The sequence below is a fragment of the Notamacropus eugenii genome, chromosome 2 (genome assembly GCF_028372415.1).
Source record: "Notamacropus eugenii isolate mMacEug1 chromosome 2, mMacEug1.pri_v2, whole genome shotgun sequence".
Classification (NCBI taxonomy): domain Eukaryota; kingdom Metazoa; phylum Chordata; class Mammalia; order Diprotodontia; family Macropodidae; genus Notamacropus; species Notamacropus eugenii.
In genome coordinates, this window is record NC_092873.1 from 473,123,813 (window position 1) to 473,143,712 (window position 19,900).

Below are 19,900 nucleotides of genomic sequence, written 5' to 3' on the forward strand. Positions count from 1 at the left end.
ATTTCTTGTAAGGAACATAATGTAGGGTTTTATTTTCTTTTTCAATTTATCACTCCTTTTTGTTTTATGGAATTATTTATTTCATTCACAGTTAAAGTTATGAGGGTTAGATTTATATTTTCCCTTATCTTTAATCTTATTTTTCTCTTTTTAAGCTGTGATTTTCTCCCCTCATGCTATACACATAATATTATATTCTTTCAGTTACTTTAGCTAAATCTTTCTAAAAGGTGATCCTATTCCCACTGGCTCTCTTTCCCTTACCCCAATACCATCTTCTTGTTTGTTACTTCCTTTGAAGTTTTGCTTTTAGTTCCTTTCTCTCCTTTTTCTTATTGTATAATTCTTCCCCCTCTTTTTTCCTCTAAATTGTTAAAATAGATTACCCTTCTTGTCCTTTCATTTCTTGTGACCCTTTCCAAAAAGTATTAATATCATTCCCTGCATTATCTACTCTCTTTTTCTATTTACATTCTTTGATTCATTGTTCAGTTGTTTCTCAGTCATGTCCTACTCTTCATGTTCCTATTTGGGGTTTTCTTGACAATGGGGTTTGCCGTCTCTTTCTCCAACTCATTTTATAGATGAAGACCTGAGGCAAACAGGATCAAGTGACTTCTCCAGAATCACACAGCTAGTAAGTGTCTAAAGTTGGATTTGAACTCAGGTCCTCCTGATTCTAGACCTGGCACTCTATCCACTGTACCACTTTGATTCATTACCCCTACAATTATCTGCTCTCTTTCTTCTGTAATCTTAATGCAGTCAAAGATAGAAAAAATACATTCTAGGTTCTTGCCTCTAGGTAATTTCTCTCATTGCCTTGTAGAGTTTGCTCCATGGATTCCCCTTTGCATTATGCCTCACTCCTAGAACAATTTCAATTATTGCAGGTGGCAGAGAGGACATTGCTTCATGACAGTGCTCCTCTCCCACTGCATCCCTGATTATGTACTACATCACTGATCCCTGATTACTAAACCCCACTCCCATTGAATTCAAAATCTCCTCTCTGAGTCTATGCTCTTGCATGCCCCCAGGTGTCAGATACCCCCAGAAGTTCTAACTCATTCCCTTCTTGAGTTAGGACAAGTAGACTTTTCAAGTGCCAAGTCACCTGGCCACATCTCCCTTCACAGACCATTTTTCTTCACACATAGAAGTGTTCATCAGTGGAATTCTCTCCTACTACCAAAACAAAGTATTTCTCCTCCTCAGCCACTGCTTTACTATCTTTTCCTTCTTCTCCTAACTCACTACCCTACAGGCTCTTCTCTTTCCTAGATCACAATTATCTCTTAATTTGATTCTAGCATATCACAAACTCCTCTCTTTTCCCCTGCTCCCTTTTTCATTTTCATTCCATCCTTTTCATATATCCTTTCCAGTTGTGAAATTCTGTGATTCTGCCAAAAATTATCAATTTCTTGAGATAGGAAGGGATAGAGGGGAAGAGCTCAAAGACCTAGAGTAAGGAGTTCTGTGGGTTCAAATCTTTCCTTTGATTTATGATCTAGGTGATTATGGACAAATGACTTGGTTTTTCAATCCCTTGGTTTCCTCGTCTCAAAAATGGAGAGTATAATGCCTGTAGCATCTAATTCACAGCTTTGTTTTGGTGATCAGATGAAATAATTGAAGGACTTTGCAAATCTTACAGCACTAGAAAAATGTTAGCCATTGATTTTATTAGACAGCATGATGTAGAAAAAATCACTGAATTTGGAGTTAGAAGATGTGGAATTGGGTTTGGGTTTTGCCATTTACAATTTGTGTGACCTTGAGCAAGTCACCTTTCTTCCATGAGTCTCAGTCTCTTCATCTGTAAAATGGGAGGGTTGAATTACATTACCTCAGAGAGTATTTGCTAGCTCTAAGTCTATAGCATTATGATTATTGTTCCATAAGGTTTGACTCTATGAGTAATATAAAGAAATACAGAAAGAGACATAAAGAGAGCAGAGCTAAAGTAACAACATAAATATTGACTCCAAGCACATAAACAAAGGCAGCCCTAAAGAGAAGACAATAGACAATGATCTTATCAAATAATTAAGTTCAAGTAGGTCATTCTACTTTCTATTTAAGATTGCTGAATACGTGATAAAAGAGGAAGGGGATTTGCACCATCTGGTCAAATGGGTCTGGGAGGTGGTTTTGCTCAGAGTTGCTACTGGAAATTCTGGTATCTGAGACAAGTTTAGCTGAGTAGCAGGGGTATGCTGGTGAATGTTTAACAACCTGCTCTCAGGAGGAAAAATTGTGTCCGTGACAGCTTTTAAGTTTAAACTGCATCCTTAGCGTTTTCTCTGTCACTTTAATCAATAAAACAATATATCAAACCTTGATTTGTAGCATTGGTCAATTTCCATGTTATAAATGTGAATTTAACAACAGAATCTCCTAAGTCAGTATGAGGTAGCTCCACTTTACCTGAGTGTGTATGAGGTGAAGAGAGGAAGGAAAGGAGGTGTAGAGACAAATAGTTTGGGTTATATTGAAGCTTGAACACTTTGCAGCTGCCACTAACCCTAGGTGTTCCATGCGATCTGAGCTTTGGGTCAGGGGAGAGGAGTACTCAGCCTCAGTCAGGTGTAGTCACATAGATGCAGTGGTGAGGGAAGGTGGGCTCTAAGTGTCAAGATGGGGATGGAGGTGGAGGTGTTGCTTCCCCTGTGCCTCAGGGTCCTTCATCAGTTCTGTGTGGCCCTGTATGGCTGCCACAGAGAGGGAATCATCTCTCCCCATCCCTCCATGACACCCTCTGTGAGTATCCATTTTGAGCAGAGATGGTTTCATTCTTTGTACTCACATCCCCATCATCCAGTAAAACGATGCCTGACACATAGGAGGAACTTATTAATACTTGTTATTAATAAAGTCCCTCCCCATGCTAGCTACAGCTCTACTTTTCTTAACTGTTTATTGGGAATATATGGTGGGGGGTTGTTGTTTGAGTGCTTTTAAGGTGGGTCATGGATTAGAAATTGAGGGAAATATTTTTCAAAACCTCAGTATTTTATTTCATATTATCACTATGTGATGTAGGATGTTTTTTTTTGTTTTTGTTTTTGCAGGTTTTAACTATGAGGTCCAAGGAGATAATCTCTTTACCTAAAATAAATTTTCCAGACTTTTTGCAATTACTACTCTCTATTTCTGTTACTTTGGGTGGTACCTACCTTTCCTGTCCTGTCTATTACTAGTGAGTATTGGGTGCAGGTGGGAGAAGGAAGGTAGTATGAATTGGAGGATGATGAGACAGACACCTACTCCACCCTTCCTTCTCCAAAAGTCTCAAAGTCTGAAATCCCTTTTGTTGCAAATTGTTTTGACACTAGACAGCGTTAAATTGCTGGTGTTATCTGGAAAGCTGAGACCATTAAGCCTTTATGAGCCATTAAGACAATCATAAATTTGTCAGATTAGATAAATCTGCTTTCCTTAAAGGATTGGGTTCGAGGCTGTAGTACAATTCTGACTATCAGAAGGGCAGGGAAGAGGGTGTGGAGAGTAGTTGCATCAGGATATGGGCTGATGTCAGTGCTGGAGACCTTTGAGGGTGAGGCCTCCAGAGAATTTGGAGTTAATGAGAGACTTCCTGGGGTGTTGCAAAATGTGGGCTCGGAGCCTAAATTTGACAGGATTAAGATAACAGGAAAAGTTTCTTTCCCCAGAGTATAAACAACTGGGACTGGGAGCTGGAGACACAACAGCATCTGAGCATACAGGTTTCAGTAGAGATTCTTAAGGCTGAGGTGTGCTTTCACTTTCTTCTGCAGTGTCTTCACTTCCAATGCCCACAAAAGGTCCTTCATTATTCTTTTTTCCTAGCCTACCTAGATCTGATTTTATTGTTTTTTGAGAATTGAGGTGAGATTTTGGGGGTTAGTGGGGGGGGGGGTGGAACGAGGAGAAAGGTAGATGCATAAGGGGAGACAGAAAAAGATCGATCAATAAATAAACATAAGGTGGAAGCAAACTCTAGAGATCTTTTAATCTAGTCCTGATTCTAGAATGGATTAACTATTTTTGAAGTCAACTTAAAAAAAAAAACAACCAACTTGCTTTAAACATAATAATATAATTTAGAGTACAATATATTTATTGTATTATAATCTACTTTTTAAAAAAAGTTATATATAATGCCTATAAGCTTTATCTCTCTAACTCTCTAGACATTTTTTGGAGCAAATGCTTTCCAACAAACTCCCAAACTGAAACTTTTACAAAGTGCATTATTCTTCAAGTCTCCTCCACTCCCCTTCAACAGTTAAATTATAATTAAAATTGTCCAACTAGGGTGTGCAGTGTGTAGACTATGGACTTGGAGTCGGGAGGACCTGAGTACAAACTCTGCCTTGGGTACTTAGTAGTTTTGTGACTCTGAGTAGGTCTCTTAACCTCTTTCATCTTCAGTTTCATGATCTGTAAAATGCAGATAATAAAACATCTACTTTGCAGAGTTGTTGTGAGGATCAAAAGATTATTAAAATGGAAAACATAGCTAGGGCCAGTGAAGGGGAGTTTGAGGGCACTGGACATTGAGGAACTATCCAGAGAATTTCAAGATGCCTCAAGTTAATTGGAGATTTCCTGGAATGTTTTAAAGTGAATTTTGATAGTATGATATTAAAATTCAATACTGGAGTAATTTTTTTTTCTCTTCCCAGTCCCCATCTTATTGGAAAAAAAGAAAAGAAAAACAAAAATCCTCATAACAAACACGTACAGTTAAGCAAAACAAATTCCTTCATTGGCTGTGTCCAAAAATGTTTCTCATTGTGTACCTTGAGTTCATCACCTCTCTGTCAGGAGGTGGTTAGCACGTTCCTCATCAGTCCTCTGGATTATGAATGGTTTTTGTGTTATTCAAAGTTTTTACCACTTTCAGAGTTGTTTGCTTAAAGGCAAAGTAGTTAACTTTTAATATTTTATTTTGTTGTCTTTTTATTGTTTTTCTGTTTGTCAACCCTTCACATAATGGCCTTAATTGTAGAACCAGGAAAACAAGCAAACAATATGCAAAAGTGATGAAATATTTCTCCCTCCTTCCAGCAGAGAGGTGGAGAAAAGCAAGTTTTCCATGCCCTGTGTCATCAGATGTAGTCACATAGTATGTGTCCACTTCTTAAGAATATTTAGGATAATAAATTCCACAGACTCTTTGGATAGTCCATTCTTCAATTCTTGTTGTTAAGAAACTCTTCCCTTAGAGCTAACCTGTTCTCCATATTAATTATCATTGAAACCAACGACCTCATGTTGTCTATTCATAGGAAACAGAAAATAGCTTACTGCTTTCCTCACTATGTTCCATCAAATGTCTGTAGTTATTAATTCTTTTCACCTCTTTGTGCACACTCCTATTCAGCTTTTCTTTTTTACATAAAATTCATATTATTGACTAAATAAATAATTTCCAACTTTTTTCGTTTCCCCATGAGTCATATTTTCTGCCCCATTGATCTCCAGTGTATTTTTGGCATGACATTTTATTTTTCCAAATTAGCCTTAGCCCATTCTTTCTGGGTACCAAATAAACAATATTAATTTCACTTACAGAACAATCTCAGATCTCCTAGAGGTTATCATGAATTTTCTGATCTTTTCTCAAAATCACTATGTTGCAACCCACACTCTCCTTTGATCCATATTTAGAAGATAAGGTACTCTCCTTTGCCAAGGGTAACCCCTTCATTTGTGCCTTTGGTCCCATTTCCTCTTACCACCTTACTCCATTGATCATTCCTTCCTCTTATTTATAGTTTTTAGCTATCTACTAGCTTTCCTTCCTTCCTATCAGGATTTCCTACCCAGACTATGTACGGTGTCAGGTATGGGTCTATGCCTAATTTCCGCCACACTGTTATCCAGTTTTCCCAGCAATTTTTGTCAAACAATGAGTTCTTATCCCAGAAGCTGGGGTCCTTGGGTGTATCAAACAGAAGGTTGCTATATTCCTTGCCTACTGCATCTTGAGTGCCAAGTCTATTCCACTTGTCTACCTCTCTGTTTCTTAGCCAATACCAAGTGGTTTTGATAATTGCTGCTTTATAGTACAGTTTGAGGTCTGGTAGCACTAGGCCACCTTCCCAAGCATTTCTTTTCATTAGTCCCTTTGATATTCTGGACCTTTTGTTTTTCCAAATGAATTTTGATATTGTTTTATCCAGCTCTAGAAAGTAATTGTCTGATAACTGGTATGGCACTAAATAGGTATATTAATTTAGGTAGAATTGTCATTTTTATTATACTAGCATGGCCTACCCATGAGCAACTAATGTTTTTCCACTTACTTAAATCTGACTTTATTTGTGCAAAAAGTGTCTTGTAATTGTGTTCATATAATCCCTGGTCCTACCCAGACTATGAAAACCAAAACCAAAACCCATTCCTTGTCCTTGTTACTCAAGATAGAATCCTAATCTACTCTCCCCTTCACTGATAAATTTCTAGAAAGAGTAGATTATATTTCCTCTACCTTATATTTCACATTCTCACTTCCTTCTCAGATCTCAATCGCCCAGGATCTTTGGTTACCACTAACATTTTTTATAATGCATTAAGGTTCATAAGGTCCTTTCCTCACAGCAATCCAGGTCTGATTGCCTGTGTTTTTATAGATGACAATACTAAGGGTCAGAGAACTTATTGGAGCTGTTTTTTTCCAAGATTACCCACGATCTCTTCCTTGGCAAATCCAATAGTCTTTCTCAAATTTTATCCTCTTCAACTTTTCTAAAATATTTGACACTATTGACCACCTTTTCCCTCACATTTAATGTTATTCCTGTCTTCTGACTCATTTTCTACTTGATTGAAGACTCTCTTTGTTTTCTTTACTGTTTCTTTACTTGTTGTTCCATGAGATTCTATCTTTGACTTTCTCTTCTCTCTCTATATTCTTCTAGCTCAGACATTTAATAAACAGCTATGTGACTTTGGAGAGAACAAGGAGGAGGAAATAAGTATGTTGTTTATAGTGGATAAAGAGAGAATTCAAGATGAGAGAAGAGTTTCTCTTGGTGAAGTATAGCCAGGTTATGGCATAGAATAGAAAGTTAAGGGCTTGTACTTGTTCCAATAAACAATACAGAGCCATTGCAGGTTTGCAAGCCAGGAAGTGAGAAGATATTTTAGGATGATGAATCTGGCAACCGTGTTTAAATTGAGGGGGATGAAACTGGAAGTGGAAAGACTGGTTAGGAGGCTATTGCAGTAACAAAGGTAGGCCCTCAAAACTACCCAGAGGAATTAGTAATTGATATGAATGGAAACAGGGATCAACTGAAGGTTTCTGAGCAGGGAGGAGAAGTAGTAAAAAAAATTACTTAAGGGAAAATAATCTAAAATCAATTTATCTCCCTAAACCTGTTTTCTTAAAGTGTTATATTGTCATCTTAAGTCACCGTTGCATTATATTATATATTAATTAGTGTAATTATAATATATAATCATAATAATTATAAATTATAATGTAATAATCATTATATTTCATTGTTATTATATTGTGTTATATATTGATATGTATTTTTAATAGTCTTTACTACATTGTATTAACAACTCTGCCACAGAAAGGGAACACTAGTTAGGTTATTCAATTAAAAAAAAATGACTTGAATGAAGGCATAGATGCCATAGCACTAAATTTGCAGATGACACAAAGCCAAGACACTAAATGACAAAATGGAGTCCCCTCCTAAAAAAATAGACCATCTAAAATAATAGGTTGAACTGAATAAAATTAATTTAAATAGCCTTATCTGTAAAGTCCTACGTGTGCATTAAAACAAAATAAGTTGCATTATCAGAAGTTGTGCCTAGCTGACTAGACGGTAATTCATATGAAAAGGCATGGAAAGGTTTTAATGTATCACAATTTTAATATGAGATTAGGAAGGGTGTTGGAAGGGAGTGAGAAGATGGAACATTCTTCACTAAGAAAGTCAATGCCATTCTGTGCTGCATTATTAGCTAGACAGTATCAAGAATGAGGGAGAAGGTGATCCCACTGGACTTTGCCTTGGTCCAAATACTTCTGAAGCATTGTGCTCAATTGGGGGCATCACATTTTGGAAAGTTTATTGATAAACATGTGGAGAAGGGCCACCAGGGGAATTGGAAAACAAACCATAAGAAGATTGGTTGGAGGAATAGGGATGTTTCACTTGTAGCAGAGAAGATTGGATGGTGGTGAGGAGGCACGATAGGTGTCTTTAGGTATTTGAAATGCCTGGAAAAGGGCACAAGGAAGAGGGCACAAACTTGGGTTGCTTGGTCCTGGAGGAGTGAACTGAGAACAATAGGCAGAAAGTGTAGAGAAACAGGCTTTGGCTGATTACGGGAAAACATCTGCTAACTGAGTGGAATTGATGGCTCTCTCTGGTAATGGATTCCTCCTCATTGGAACCTCTTCCCACCTCCAGCTAAAGAGTATGAACACTTTCTGGGGATGTCTTAGGGAGAGATTCTTATTTAAGTAAAGCTTGGTCCAATTCAATTTACCTCAAGTTCAGAGATTCTTTGTAAATTTCCCAATACTCCTTCTCCCCGGTCTTATTCTCTGAGGTCATGTGACTATTGAAAAGTAGATGTCTATGGGGGAGGGAGGGGGAAGTGTTCAATCTATGTCATTCATTCAATCAGTTAATAAACAAGTATTTGTCTAGTGTCAACACTATTTGCTAGGCACTCTGCTCGACTTCAAGAAGACAGACACAGAAGAAAGTCCTTGTCTTGAAAGAGCTCTCACTGTATTGAGGGAGGCATCATTTACACAAACACATGCATACACATATACACACATATACATGTATATATACATACACACATGTGTATGTATATATATATATATATATAAAATCCAAATAAAAATACAAATAGCCAATGTTCTCTCTGGACTCACTATCGTAGAGTCAGACTACTGTATTTCCCTCTTAGGGATCTAGGAATACCCCCATGTGGTTGGGTATCTTTTCTCTAGTACTATCAGCTTGAGTCTCCATTCCAGGTGTATTATCCACACTGTTAGTCTCTGGTACTAGTTTCCCAGTTCCATTTAACCAATTAGCACCAATTAGTTTTTACAAAGAGTTAATTACTTTGAAGATATAATAAGAAGAGAATACACATTTTTTTTTCTCCAACACCTAGGGGTGTATTCTTTCCTGTACCACCTCAGTGTGGAATGGGCATAGATGTGAAGTTTCTACATAACATTGGTCTTACCAGATTCATATCCAAATGCAGCATTGCTACAGAATAAATCCTTGTCTTGGCTATAACTGAGTTGGATACCAGTAGTCGTTGAGGCTAGGCTGGACATTGGGTGGCTCACTTTCTTGACCTTTCAAAACTCACAAGGTCATAGCTTCTAGACTAATCTCCTTTAACTAAAACAAAAGAAGAAACACTGAAGCACAGAACCCAGTCCTGTTTTCATGGTGCCACACATTGGCAATAAAGGGTGAGGGTCTTTCATCATTGGGTCTCAAAAGGTTAGTTCACTTATTACATCAGATCCTGACTTGTGACACAGAGTCAGGGAATGTGCAGAGGCATCTCCAATGTGCCCTTGATGTTCTGGTCCTCCCCCTGGGAATCATCACTCTTACATCAGAAGACTCACTGGGAACTACAAAAATTTGGCATCACATCAGATGGACCAGATTGTTCAGAGCAGGGACATGGTTGTTTGGACATGAGGGAGCAAAGGCTAGGGTTTATGTCTTTGTTCTCTTTCCCATTTTCTCATTCCTTTGAGGATTGTTAAATTTTGTTTTGCTTTTGTCTTCTTTTATGTTTTTTTCTTCTCTTCTTTATCTTCCAATATTGCCTATGTTAGACTCCTGGCCTTCTCAAGATTAGGATTGTCCAGTAACAACCCTAAATTAATTTGACCTTTAGAACCTTGTCACCAAAGGGAGGGTTGTGATCCTTATCTCCCACCCCTATACTCTGCCATATAGGTTAGGCTAGTTCTTTTCCTTAAAGCCAAGGAATCTGCCCTGACAACTTGACTGACCCAGAGGTCTAATGCTTAAGATGTCTAGTTATTTCTACAGCTGTGCTGGCCACATGCTACATTGATTTGGCTTCTTGTTCACCTAAGGGCATAAAAGGTATATCCACATGGAGTTGGGTGCCTTCAGACTTGGCAGGTACTATCATATCCTGTGCTACCCACCAGATTCAGTTCCATATTGAGAGGAGAGGGGCTGTATCTACCTGACATCAGTGATGTCTCCTTATTTGTTACAAGGGTTTTGATTTCCCTTTTTAGAGGTGGGAGGAGGAGGTAGGGAGTTGGAAGCTGGAATCAGGTTGTCAAAATAAAAAAGGAAAAAAGAAAAGAAAGAAAAGACATAGAAGAGAACAGCAAGAAGGCAGGGCAGCTTTGAGATTTAAATGTTCAATTTGTTGTATACTTTTTTTTAAAAGCAAGCAATATGTAAAGGAAATTTATGGTTTCATATACAACTAATTCTCTTTTTCTGTTTATGTATATGGAAGTGTTCATTTTATTGTATGTTAGTTAAATTCAGAATAAAAAGATAATTTAAATGGGAACCCCCCATCCCCCAGTGCTACAGAGTGGTCAAGAAGAATAAGGGTTGGGGAAAGGTTTGTCAGGTTTGGCCAGTAAAAGATTGTTGATAACCAAAAAAAAAAAAAAAAAAAAGAAAAGAGAAAGAAATGTGATGTAAAAGCAGAATGTATCAATGAAAATTATATAAAACAAAATTTAAGAAAGAAATTGGCATTTCTACCTCTGATCATGTTTTTAGCATTGGTCACAAGTTCATCTCACAAGTGCCAGACCAAACAAAAAGTGCAGATTTTTCTCAGGCTTTGTTTGGCAGGAAGGTCTCTGTCACTTTGGTTACAACAAATCTCTTACTGAGAAATACTGCCCAATATGTTTCTTATTTAAGAAAAAAAGCCGTAAATGAACCATTGGGGTTGGGAGAGGGAGAAAGGAAGATGGGGAGAATTTGTTTAGAAGCAAAGTCTAGACACAATAATCACTTAAGAATTCACGTTCTGTGGAAATGTCTGACTGAGAACTCATCGCTCTTTTCAATTAGAGTAGGGGGGTGTTCCCATTAAACAGTAAGTTACTCTAACATAGGTCTTTCTCAGGGATTTTCAGTTGACTGGTTGAAAGTATCACTGTACTCGATGATGATGATGATAATCATTTACACAGCACTTTAAGGTTTGCAAAGCATTGTATATGTGTTATCTTTTTTTGACTTTCATAATCCTACCAAGTAAATATTACAATTATTTTTGCCTAGCATTCTCTACAGCAAAATGTTAGGCTGGATTTGAACTTAGGTCACCCTGAATCCAAATCCAGCACTCTTACTGTTGTGTTCATCCCGTTGCCAAAGAATACCATTCCATCAGAGAAATAATGACATGACTTGCACTTGACTTTGTTTTGAGTGAGGGAGGGCTGTGCAGGTCACCAGCCTCACTTCTCCTCCAGAGCCATCTGAATCCAGTAACCTGATATTCATCAGGATGGCTGGAAATGGCCCAGGATGCAATGGGAGATCTTGGGTCCTTTAGACCAAGGTCTTTGCAAATACTGGGTAGTTTTCAAGGCCTAGCTTTGTTAATGCAATATCATCATCCCTGCTCCTTTCTCTGTGTATGAGTATATCTCAGAGCTCTGTCCTAGGCTTACTCTTTATCAGTTATTTCATTAGCTCCCATGGGTTTAGTGACCATCTCTATGTAGGTAATTCTCCCATTTATGTATCCAACCCTTATTCCTCTCTTGAGTTGTGCCTCTTGAAACCCTTACTTCTCCTTAGGGCTCTATTCAAGTGACAATGCTTTCAAGAGACCTTTCTTGATTCTCCTAGTTGTTAATGCCTTTGAATTTATTTTGTATATATCTTATATTGACTTTTCTGTAAACAGATTATATTTCCCTTTTTTTCTCCCCAGTAGATTATAAATTCATTGAGGGCAGGGACTATCTTACTTTGTTCTTTGTATCCTCAGGGTCTAGCCAAGTTCCTGGCACAGTAAGCGTTAATTAATGCTTCCTTATTGAATAAAAGATAAGATACTTTATAAGTTAAACCCAAAATAAATCTTTTAATTTAGCTCAGAATTGGTTCCTCGGTAAACTCAAGCAGTTAGGATGGAGGAATTCATTATTTTGTGACAAGATCCCTATTGAAACTACCAACTCTTTATATAAGTTTGGTTTATATTGACTTGTTATGATTACTCATGCTTTCGCTCCATGCATTTCCTTTATGAGGAAAGAATAATTTACTTGATGTATCTCTGAGGCTATGTGTAGGAAGAATTTAAAAGCTGACTGCCAAGTATAGTGGGGGAAAAGAAAAATGACCTAAGGTGTGTTTGGTGTTCCCCAGGAATTCTCTACCAGTAGAAAGAGCTTGCCAAAGATCAACACAAAGGAGGATGGGAAAAGTTCAGCATAAGGTAGAATGTAGGATTTTTTTTTTTATTATTTTTTAATGTTTAACAATCACTGCCATACAATTGAGATTTTATCCCCCCCACACCTACCCCCCACTACCCCCCTCCCTCCCCACGACTGCATACAATTCTGTATAGGTTCTACATATACTTTCTTATTGAGTATATTTTCACTATAGTCATGCTATGTAGTCAGACTAAAATAAATGAAAGAAATCATATAACAAATCAAAACATGATACACAAACACATACACATACACAAACATGATCTGGAATGTAGGATTTTTTTTTAACAGTCATTTTGCTTGAATTTTTGGTTCAGTCAAAAGTAGTAGTACTTCTCGGCGGTCTAAGATGTATCTAAAAAATGCCAAGTAGCACTTTCTATGAACTATTTCAGCTATTTCAGTGCAGTCACAGACAACTTCAACCCAGGCACCAAATTTCACTAGAAATGATAGAAAATATGCTTGTGGAAAAATGATCTATTGGCAGAAGTAAAAGGTAGGATAAAGGAGGGAAAGGGAATGAGCATTTATATAACTCTGACTAAACACTGAGCTAAGAACTTTACAGATATCTTCATTCAATTCTCATAACAACACGGGGAAGAATGTACTAGTATTATCCCCATTTTACAACTGAGAAAAGTAAGGCAGAGTTTGGGTGACTTGCCTAGGATTACACAGGTGATTAACAATAATAACAGCTAACATTGATGTAATGTTTACTATGTCCCAAGAACTGTGCTAAGTACTTCATAGCTATTATGTCATTTGATCTTCACAACAACTCTGGAAGGTGAGTGTTTTTATTATCCCCATTTTACAACTGAGGAAACTGAGGCAAGCAGAGATTAAGAGACTTGTTCAGAGTCTGAGCCCAAATTTGAATTCAGATCTTCCTGAATGCAGGCACAGCATTCTCTGTACCATCAGCTGCCTTAAGTAAATATTAATATGTATTTTAATTACCATACCCAATTGGGATCTTTTTTTGGAGTTCATTTATGTTAAGCTAGATCGATGAAAAGGTGATTCTCAAAGTGACTTGTGCCTGAACCGTCCCTTCAATTGTCTCAGATGTCATATAATACCCAGCCACTAAATCATTGATGGATAGATACCCGTAGGGCAAGATCTAATTGCTAGACTGGTTCCCAGATGAGTAATTCAGTTTAATTTTAAAACAAAACAAAATAAAACAAGCTTTGTGTATTGTCTTCCCCTTTAGAATGTAAACTCCTTGATGGAAGGATTGTCTTTCTTTTCGCTTATATTTGTATCCCCACACTTAGCACAGTGCCCAGAACATAGTAAGCACCTGACAAGTACTTATTGTCTTTACTCTCTTTGCCAGTGAAGAGACATAGGAAGAATTATGAAAAAAAAATCAACCAAACAACTTGCTTAATTTTAGCAAGAAAGAGGAAAAGAAGAGAAGGTAAAGAAAAGTGTGTGTAGCCAGAACTCAACAACAATCATATCTTAGCTCTGGAAAGGGTTTAGATTAGGAACTGCATATGAACTATGGTGGACGATGGATGGATAGAGTCCAAAGGTGTAAGTGAAGGAAGTTGATGGATCGAAAGATCAGGAGTAACTCATTTACAGAGCTCATTGAGTTGAAGAGAAGGGAGTGAGAACATGGGTTTGGAAGAGAACTAAGCATGATGTAATCTATGATAAAGGTATTTTTGGCACACTGGTGAGTTGCAGCTACCTTGGCTGGCCAGGGCTAGATTGGCCCTAGCTCATTTGAGGGTGAAGAGTATTCATGAGTCTCATCTCTAGTAAGTACAGTTTTCTAAGGAAGAAGTTATTTGATGTCATGAGGGATGGAAGTGTTATTGATAGGTTCATTGTATCCTCAGGATCAGCATTGAAACTATCAAAGTATTGCATAAATTCTATTAGTGATCTTGTCTTCATTAGTCACTCTTCTATATTACAAATTATCTTCCTCTAGGAAACCAAGTAGTATCTCTTAGCTTTCTAGATAGAAGGGAGAAGGAAGTGTGTGGTAGGCCCTAATAGACTCAAGATCCATGGGATGGACTAAGGTTCTGGTAGTTTTTGAGGAAGACAGAAGACATTAATCATATGGATCCCTGATAAAATTATTTACTACTTCAGGAACCCCTTACTGTGTGTACATCTATTCACCAAAAAATACTTGCACAGCCCTCCCTTACTCAAAACAAAGTCAAGTGCAAGTCATGTCATCCTTTCTTTGATGGCATGATCTTCTTCGGCAACAAAGGACAAACACAAGAACAACAACAACTTTATGAATGTTTACTGTGGGCACTGTGGAGAATCCAAAGAAGCAAAAGATGGCTGCTTCCTTCAATCAAAGTAGAGGGATAATGAAATAAATGACTGAGAAGTAGAGTATTAAATAGCAACCCAACAACAATTCACCAAGAGTGATTTTTATTCTGTAAAAGACAGGAAAGGAAAAATGACTGAACTGATAATCAAGAGGAGCAAGGAAATAGTAAATAAGTACCTAATTAGCCTTAATAAAGTCATATCACCTGGCATATATGAAGTATGGCCTTGGATACTAAAAGAACTATTAGGTTTGAATGGAGAGTCACTGTGATATTTTAACATTAGTGGAGATTGACCAGCGTGTTTTCAAACTACATGTCTAAATGTCATCCTGGTTTGCAAAAATGAGAAGTAAACAGAGTTGGCAAACCATGGGTCAATCACTTTGACTTTAGTTCTAGAGAAAATTCTAGGATTTATCATTAAGGAGATGATTGAAAGACATCTGTGAAATGAAGTGGTGATTAAAAAGACCAAGAATAGATTTATCAAGAAGAAGTGATGCCAAATTAGCTGGCTGCACTTCCTTTTTTTAATTTAATTTTTTTTCCATTTTTGAGAGGATAACTCAAATAGATGATCAAAGGGTTTTTCTAGGTTTCAGCAAAACACTTAATAAATTATTTCATACAATTCTTTTGGGAAAACTAGAAAGGTATAGATAAGATAGATATGATTAGATGGATTTGCAACTGGTTAATTGACTACTTCTAAAGGTTAATTGTCAATATCAACTTGGCAGGAAATAAGTAGTGGGTAGTTCAGGCATCTACCTATGGTTGGCCATGTCCTTTCTAATATTTTTTTATTAATGTCTTGGATGAAGGGGTTGATGTCATGCTTATCAAATACATACATGGTGCAAATTTGGGTGGGATAGCTAGCACAATTGGCATCAGAGTTTGGACCTAAAAGTATCCTCACACATAGCACTTGCTATCAGCGTTTGCACTGGTCATTCGCGTGGCTGGAACACTCTATCTTCCTCATAGACTACTTTTCTTCCTTCAAGATGAAGCTATGTATCTTCTGCATAAACTCTTTTCTGATTCCACCCACCTGCTAGTGCCATTCTCTAACAACATAAGTTTGTATTTATTCAGTATATATTTTTTTTGCTGTACTTACTTATATGTATTCTTTCTGTCTTCCCCATTAGAATTTGTACAGGAATCCTTGCCTTCTTTGAATTTGTATTACTAGCACCTAGCATAGTGCCTGGCACACAGTAGGCATTTAATAAATGTTTGTTTACTGATTAGAGGAAGCTGGTAACAAAGTGGATAGAGCTCATAGCCTGGAGTCAGGAAGAGTTGAGTTCAAATCTGGACTCAGATACTTCTAGTGGTGTGACCCTGTAAATCACCTAACCTCCATTTATGTCAGTTTCCTCAGTTATAAAATGGAGGTAATAGTAACACCCACTACTCAGGGCTGTTGAGAGATTCCCTCTTCCCTAGAACAGTGCTTCTTAAATTGTGGATTGTGACCTCCTATGGGGTTGTGAAAAATTTCACAATTCGTGATTTCACAATAGTTAAAGACTTCTGAATGTACAACAACCAAAAATTAATTACAAATCAAACATAACGAATCTGAGGAGTTCTGGAAGTCCTTGCTGTGTTGCAAGGAGCAAATTCACGGCAGTCTTCATTCTGCTCCTTGCAATTCCAATAATGATGCCTAATCGTGAAAAGGAGCTTGAAGTGCAAAAAGTTTAAGAATTTCTGGAGTAGAGCACTGAATTGAATCTAATAATGTAAAATTCCAAAGGAACTTGACAAATACAGGATGGGGAAGGCATAGTTAAAAAGACTTTTGTCTATCTGGGGGTTTTAGTGGGTTCTAAGAATAATATGTCAACATCATAGCGTCATGGCCAAACACAGATGCATTTTGGTCTGCACTGAGAGGCTTAGCTTTCAGGAATAAGGGTAGGTAGTGTGCCATGACTGGACTACATCTGACCAATTGTATTCGGGTCTGGTTGTCATAGTTTAAAAAGGACATCGTTAAGCTGGGGAAAAACCAGAGGAGACCAACAAAGATTGCAAAGCACCATGAGTTCATACAATTTGAAGATTATTTGAAGGAAATGCAGCTCTTTAACCGAGAGAAAAGACTTATGGAAGGTGAGAGTGGGGCAGGATAGCTGTTTAAAAGTATTTGAAGGAATATCATATGCAGAAAACATGTTCTTTTTGCCCCACAGAGGCCAGAACTACAAGCAATGTGTGGAAATTATAAAGAAGAAAATTTAAGCTTGTTGTCAAGAAAGATTTGTTAACAATCAAAACTGTCCAAAAATGGAGTGGGCTGCTACAGCAGTGGCTGCTTCTTCCCTGAAGTCTTAGAGCTGAGGTTGGATTACCATCTGTTGGGTGGGCTATAGTGAGGAGTCCTGTTTGGGTATTGGTTGGATTAGGTGACTGCAGAGGTCCTTCTGATCAAGAATATGCTAGAGCTAGCTCTTAATGACTCATGAGAGCTGATAATTAAATTTTTGGTAAATTTTGGTACATCTTGGAAATTGGCAAATACTACAAAGTTTGATTTTTTTGTTGTATTGATTGTTGACTGAAGAAAGTATTGACGAAAATGTTAATAATGCAAATTGAACTGAAAAGTGTTTCAGGTTTTTATATATATATATTTTCCAGAGAGTCAGTTGCTAAATATTGACCAACACATCTCTGCTTCAAACTCTAAAGTTCTACGATTCCGTGACTATAAGAAATGTCAGAAGACAGTTCATGATCATGTTGCCAAGTTGTCCAATCAGTGGTATGGACAAGTAGGTCCGATCATACCTGTGGTATGGTGTTCAATTCTGGGAAATATATTTTATAAGAGATAATGATAGTCTGGAGAACATACAGAGATCAACCAGTATCATTGTGTGCCTCTAACCATAACAGCAGCACTATGAGGTGGATGATACTAGTATTCTTATTTTACAAGTAAGGAAAATGAAGCTCAAAAAGGTTGTGACCTGTCCTGCCTCATACACGTATTAATGGTCAGAAGTAGAATTCAAACTCCAGTCAACCTGACTGCAAACCCAGTACTCCTTTCACATGAGATTATGTCACATGCTTGCTGCTTGATCCTCTGGACCTCAGCTTCCTCACCAGCAAAATGGAAAAATTTATATATTTATTCTCTGCCACACATGGTTGTGGGAGCAGAACACTTTGTAAATGGTACAGTGCCATCTCATTGTGAATTATTATGGTCATTAACATTTTATACCATGATGAGACTGGGAAAAAAACCTCCAAGAAACCTCAGAGATGCAGAGTAATGTGTAAGACAAGAAGAATGGTCAGCATGGACCAATACACCCAATGTGCTGCATGAATAGAATGAACTTTATGTTTTAATCTTTTTTATGTCAGAGGGAGAGAGAGACAGAGACAAAGAGAGAGTCAGAGAAAGCGAGAGACAGGGAGAGAAAGAGAGAGGCACGGACAGGGAGAGACAGAGAGAGAAAGAGAGACATAGAGAGACAGGGAGAGACAGAGATGTAGAAAGAGACGGAGAAAGACATAGAGAGACAGAGACAGAGAGAGACAGAAACAGAGAGAGAGAAAGAGAGAGAGAAAGAGAGACAGAGTCAGAGACAGAGAGACATAGGAGTAGAGTGACACAGAGATACAGAGAAACACAGAGACTGAGATAGGCAGAGACAGAGAAAGAGAGAGAGACTGAGCCAGCTAGAGACAGACAGAAACAGTAACAGAGATTGTCCTATACAAGAGACGGGGAAATAAAGGAGGATAATCCTCAGATTGAAGAAGTTCTTTTAAAATAAGCCTTTGGCCAATTGATGAGGGAATTTCACTGTATTTATTCTAGAGCAGTTTTTAGATATGTGACTCCCTGTGACTTCCTTTCCTTGGCTGGTGCCTAACAAGCAAACTCTAGCATCCAGTTTCATGACATCCTCAGATGTGGGACACCCACAGTCTTCATTTTGGTTTTTTTTTTTACCGTTTTTTGGGGGAGAGGAAGGAAAGAGCATAGCTTTTTGTGGTCAGTGCTGCTTTGTAAATAGTAATTTCCCTGTGTTAGTATCATAAGATCCTGGGCACAGAGGCAGCAGGTTTTCTGCTGCTGTTGGTATTAGGCAACAGTGATGCCCTGACCAAGTGAGATTTATGTAATGCAGGGATGGTTTCATATGAGGAAAACTATTAACATAGTTGATTATATCGATGACAAAAGTGACAAAAATCATGATTATATCAATAAATGTAGGAAAAGTTTATGACAAAATACAACACTTATTCTTGTTAAGAACACTTGAAAGAATGATTTTCCCTCAAAATGATAAAAAAAATCTACTTAAAACCATTAGGAAACATTTTTTGTAACTGGCACCGGCCGCTTGAAGGGTACTCTCATCCCTCCCCTAGGGCTCTCTGTGATGCCTTTGGGGGTTGGAAGATTGCCTTTTCTGCCATTGCCTCAAACCCTTACCAATTGTTCTCCTCCAATTTTAGGAGTCCAAGCACCACAGTCCCATTTAATCACTTAACAGTCAGATTAGCTTTCATAAAGCAAGATTGACTTAACAGATGTTGAAAAAGCACACAAAGCTTCCACCAACACCAGGGTAGTGTGATCCCCTCTCTCACACACACACACACCAACTCAATCTCTAGGGAGGAAACAGAGATTAAGTACATAGTTTACTTCAGTTCATACATAGCAATAGTCCCACCATGCTCAACAAGACCAAAATCAAGGTTCAGGGTAAGGGTACCTCTTGCATCCTGAAACTCTGGCTTCTGAGGGTTTCCCGACTGGACTGGTTGCAACATCCATCCTAGATCCTAAGCTTCAAGATCCCTATGATTCAAGCTCCCAAGTTGAGGACTTTACTCCCTTTATCAAGAAATGAAAAGGATAAATAAAACAAGGCTAAACCTTAAGCAATTTTCTCAGGGTCACCAGGCCAAGGGGAAAGAGAAGGTAACCCTCAGGCCCTTCTTCCTTACTGCAATGTCCCATAGTACCTGTTATGAGTGAACCAGCGTGTGTGCTCAGCTAGAAAGAAAGAGTTATTGTGCCTTAGTCATGCAGCTG